Below are 5427 nucleotides of genomic sequence, written 5' to 3'. Positions count from 1 at the left end.
AACCCCAAAGAGTCACGTTTTGGGACATTAAAGTTGCACCGTATAAAAATATTGCAGGAATTCTCCAGCAGCAGGAAGTGATAGAGAGCAGAATTATTCTTATATTTTGTTCCGTATCCACAACTTGTTATTATTTGGTCAACACCCATTGATCTATGGGATCTAGAGATGTTTCTTTGGGATGTTTTTAGCTCGAGAAACATTTGGTTTTCACAGTCACAGTTTTACATCTGAGGAACATAAAACTGCATGAATATCATACAATCAAAATTCCGTATATATTTTAGAGTAATTACATTGATTGGATAATTATATGTTTGAGCTAATCAAATACTATTGGTCTATTATTCCCAGTTAAAACTATTTAAATAAACTTGGATTCTTGCATGCGTTCATTTTCTGAATGATTAGCATATTCTGCTCTTTGATGCTATTTGACGCTCTAGAAACTGTTTTTTTGTTTTCTCACGACATTCGGAAGTTCTTCTTCTTCCAGCCTTTTCTTTTTTGTTGTTGTTGTCTCTCCAATTCTTGGGCCCGGCGTCAGTCATTTCCCTCAGCAGGCGTGACTTTCCCCCAGGAGACCGGCGTACGAGTCTTATCTCATGAACTCAAACCACGACCTTCTCCTCGACGTAAACATGTGATTGTGAGCGTTTGGGATGGAGAACGGCAGTAAAATGCCTCCGTGAGGTCCTCGTGACCCGGGACATCCGCTGGATTTAGAAAAGCCTTTTAAAAGCCTCACAGGAGGCCGTGAGTCCATGTGAACGGCTGAGAGCTGATAGGGACGTCTCAGGTTCCCAATGCCTCCACACCTGGTATAAAAACAGGAACAGAGGTTGAAAGTCAGACCTGACTGTGGCCCTTCATCCAGAGTCCTTCCTTTACAGGAAGCTCTGAACCCACACAGCACACTGAGTATCTGCAGGGAAGTCACCGTGAGAAGGACCGGACAAGGATTCAGTCAGAAGAGGCTGATTCATCACATATGACATCCATTTCTTTGTGTCCCAGTTCATTATTTCCATTTAAAATACAAAAAAATGATATTTTCAGTACATTCAAATAATATATATACAACACTAAAAATGTCAGGCGGAGTGTGATGCGGCGCAAAAAGACATGAGAGGTTCACGGTTTGTTTTTTCACTATTTAATAATAATAATAATAATAATCATTTTATTTAATAATAATATTGTGAGAAGAACAATGAGAGTTCGACTGGAGGACGGAAGAGCTGAATGTCGAGAGTGAGAGAGAGAGAGAGGGTGAGAGAGAGAGAGAAAGAGGGTGAGAGAGAGAGGGTGTGAGAGAGAGAGGGTGAGAGGGTGTGAGAGAAAGAGGGTGAGAGAGAGGGTGAGAGAGAGAGAGGGTGAGAGAGAGGGTGAGAGAGAGAGAGAAGGTGAGAGAGAGAGGGTGAGAGAGAAAGAGAGGGTGAGAGAGAGGGTGAGAGAGAGAGAGAGAGGGTGAGAGAGAAAGAGAGGGTGAGAGAGAGGGTGAGCGAGAGAGAGAGAAGGTGAGAGGGTGTGAGGGTGTGAGGGTGTGAGAGAGGGTGAGAGAGAGAGAGGGTGAGAGAGAAAGAGAGGGTGAGAGAGGGTGAGGGTGAGAGAGAGAGAGAGAGAGGGTGAGAGAGAAAGAGAGGGTGAGAGAGAGGGTGAGCGAGAGAGAGAGAAGGTGAGAGGGTGTGAGGGTGTGAGAGAGGGTGAGAGAGAGAGAGGGTGAGAGAGAAAGAGAGGGTGAGAGAGAGAGAGGGAGAGAGAGACTTCAATGAGGGCTTCAATGTCTCGTCGCTTTGATTTAACCAAATGTTTTCGTAGCCGCCGGAGCTTTGAAGATGTAACTTTGGGTCCCGCGTCGTTCTCAGCGAGGCGGCCTCGCGGCGCAGGGTGGCGGCGGCGGAGGAGGAGGCCGAGCGGGCCGGCCGCGCTCAGCGGGAGGCCGACGCCCGGCGCCGCCTGGCCGAGGACGAGAGGCGGGAGAGGACGGACGAGGGCCTCGGCTGGAGGGAGAAGCACCGAGAGCTGGCCGACAGGGTCAGAGGTCAAGAGGACCTGAAGGCCCTGAGGCAGGACAAAGCAGTAAGAGGGCGTCTGCTGTTTTTTATCTGTGTTAATAACAGGAGTCACACTCATTCTGAACAATGCATTTACATGATTTTAAACCAAATGTCCATGACTTAAATTTGGTTTAAAGTCAGGGAAAAGTCATGGAAATCCATTGGTCAAAATGAGTATGAACCCTGCTATTAACTACAGATAAAACAAATATGTGTCCACACATCTTGACTTGACTTGATTTCCATGACTTTAAACCAAATGTCCATGACAAACATTTAGTGAAATCTGCGTGTAAACAGTAAAAAGTGAGTAAATGTAGTATTTAAACTAACAATGAGAATACAAAGCATACAGTAAACCTTAAATGACACAAATGAATGAGACAATAGTTTGATTAAAAGAATAAACATTTATATAGATGCCTGTATGTATGCCTGCTTATATTTTGAGTCTTTCTTTTAAAAGCATATTACCGTAAAAGTCGGGTTACGAGCCGCTACTACCTTCAGTCAGTGTCCCCGTTAGCTCCCCGCTGTAGCCAGCTAGCGCTCCTGCTAGCGCTCCTGATAGCGCTCCGTTAGCTCCCCGACAACCACCGAAGGTAGCGGGACCAGCCCCGGCTCCACACCCGACTCGGGTAGAGGGGACGCGGGCAGCAGCAGCGGGGAGCTAGCAGCAGCGGGGAGCTAGCAGCAGCGGGGAGCTAGCAGCAGCGGGGAGCTAGTAGCAGCGGGGAGCTAGCAGCAAGTAGCAGCTGCAGCGGGGAGCTAGTAGCAGCGGGGAGCTAGCAGCAAGTAGCAGCTGCAGCGGGGAGCTAGTAGCAGCGGGGAGCTAGCAGCAAGTAGCAGCTGCAGTGGGGAGCTAGTAGCAGCGGGGAGCTAGCAGCAGCGGGCAGTAGCAGCTGCAGCGGGGAGCTAGCTAGTGCTGCTGCTAGCTTGCTACAGCGGGGACACCCACCGGAGGTAGAAGCGGCTTGTAACCCGACTTTTACGGTACTTATTTCAAACTCAGTGTAAATGAACGACATGAACACATGAACATAACACATTTACATGACTTTTACTAAACTTTGGGGACTTTTTTCCCAGGCCTGGAAATAACCGTTTTAAAACTCTATGACTTTTCCAGGTTTTCCATGACCGTGAGCACCTTGTCATAAAGATTTAAGAACCCTGTAATACTGATGTAACCCTGTAATACAGATTTAACCCTGTAATACAGATTTAAGAACCCTGTAATACAGATTTAAGAACCCTGTAATACAGATTTAACCCTGTAATACAGATTTAACCCTGTAATACAGATTTAAGAACCCTGTAATACAGATTTAACCCTGTAATACAGATTTAAGAACCCTGTAATACAGATTTAAGAACCCTGTAATACTGATGTAACCCTGTAATACAGATTTAAGAACCCTGTAATACAGATTTAAGAACCCTGTAATACAGATTTAAGAACCCTGTAATACAGATGTAACCCTGTAATACAGATTTAAGAACCTTGTAATACAGATTTAAGAACCCTGTAATACAGATGTAACCCTGTAATACAGATTTAAGAACCCTGTAATACTGATGTAACCCTGTAATACAGATGTAACCCTGTAATACAGATTTAAGAACCCTGTAATAGAGATTTAACCCTGTAATACAGATTTAAGAACCTTGTAATACAGATTTAACCCTGTAATACAGATTTAACCCTGTAATACAGATTTAACCCTGTAATACTGATGTAACGTACACGTTGATGCGTTTTCCCGCCCCAACAGTGTCAAGCCAACATCAAGAGTTTCTTCCTCTGCATGACGGAAAGCGACCAGCGGGTCAGAATCCTCAGGAACCGAGACGGCAGCACGAGGAACTTCACGGTGAGACCACGGCGCTGACGGCCAGCAACGTGAGACAGGTAAAAAGCGAGCGGTTCAGGTGACGTGTCCTTGTGTTCAGGAGGGAGACCCCGTCTACATCCCCGGCCCCGAAGAGCCGGAGAGGAGTTCGTCCAGGTGAGGCCCCAAAAACAGCTCAATTCACGAGAGCCTACACGTCAACGAAGGAAACTTTCTTAAAGGTTAAAGAGGTTAAAGCCTTTCTCTGTACTTATGACTGAAGGATGCAGTCATTCTGCAATTGGAACAGCAGCTCACTTGCTAATGAGTTTATTCCTCATTTATTATCAAGTATTTGTTCAATCAGACCAAATAAGACAATCCTGCCTTTCATTTAAAATAAAAGATATAATTTGTGTTTTTTGGAGCGTGCTTGACTGGATGCAGACTTTTATATTGGAACAGTTCTTGGGCTGCAACTTATGACGTTTCACAAGAACGCAATCTTTAGAAAACTTAAAAAAAACAATAGGAGTAATATCCAGGGTTCACACACATGTTGACCAATGGATTTCATAACTTTTTCATGCCTTTTTACCAAATTTCTATTAAAAACATTTAGTGAAATCTGGGTGTAAACAGTAAAAAGTGAGTAAATGTAGTATTTAAACTAACAATGAGAATACAAAGCATACAGTAAACCTTAAATGACACAAATGAATGAGACAATAGTTTGATTAAAAGAATAAACATTTATATAGATGCCTGTATGTATGCCTGCTTATATTTTGAGTCTTTCTTTTAAAAGCATATTCATTATTTCAAACTCAGCGTAAATGAACGACATGAACACATGAATATAACACATTTACATGACTTTTACTACACTTTTGGGAATTTATTGTTTAAAGACTTTTTTCCAGGCCTGGAAATAACCATTTAAAAACTCCATGACTTTTTCAGGTTTTATATTTTACCCTTAAAAAACACATTTAAAAGACCGGCCCCTTAGAGGGATCTGTTGCATTCTAGATGTCCAAACGCTCCCTCATCTTCCTCATCTTCCTCATCTTCCTCATCCTCTCTCAGGACCTTGTTCCGGGCCGCCGCCCCGCTCAGCGATCCGGGCCCGAGTCACTTCGACGAGCTGCCGGCCTTCGGCGGAGGAAGAGGAGCGTGTCCGGACTCTGGGACGCCGCGCAGGAGCAGGAAGGTGGTGGATTACTTCTGGATCCCCACAGACCAGGACTAGAGGACTAGAGGACTAGAGGACCTGCTACCGGGCCGGAGTCCGTCCCAACAACTCAGTATCCGCCTCAATAACCCTCATGTGTAACACTGGTTACATGTAGACGCTTGCCGTGGTCTTTATGGCAGAGAAGGTAAATTAAAGCATTTTCAAAAACTAAGATTTCCTGAAATTCCATAAACTCGTAGATGACCAACTCTGAATGTCTCCGACCAGCAGGAGTCAGACCGTTATCCTCAAGTTCACGCTTGAAGCCGTACAAAGAAAAGGGAAACTAGTGTTAGTG

The sequence above is a fragment of the Taurulus bubalis genome (genome assembly GCF_910589615.1).
Source record: "Taurulus bubalis genome assembly, chromosome: 9".
Classification (NCBI taxonomy): domain Eukaryota; kingdom Metazoa; phylum Chordata; class Actinopteri; order Perciformes; family Cottidae; genus Taurulus; species Taurulus bubalis.
Note: the sequence above shows the minus strand (reverse complement) of the source record.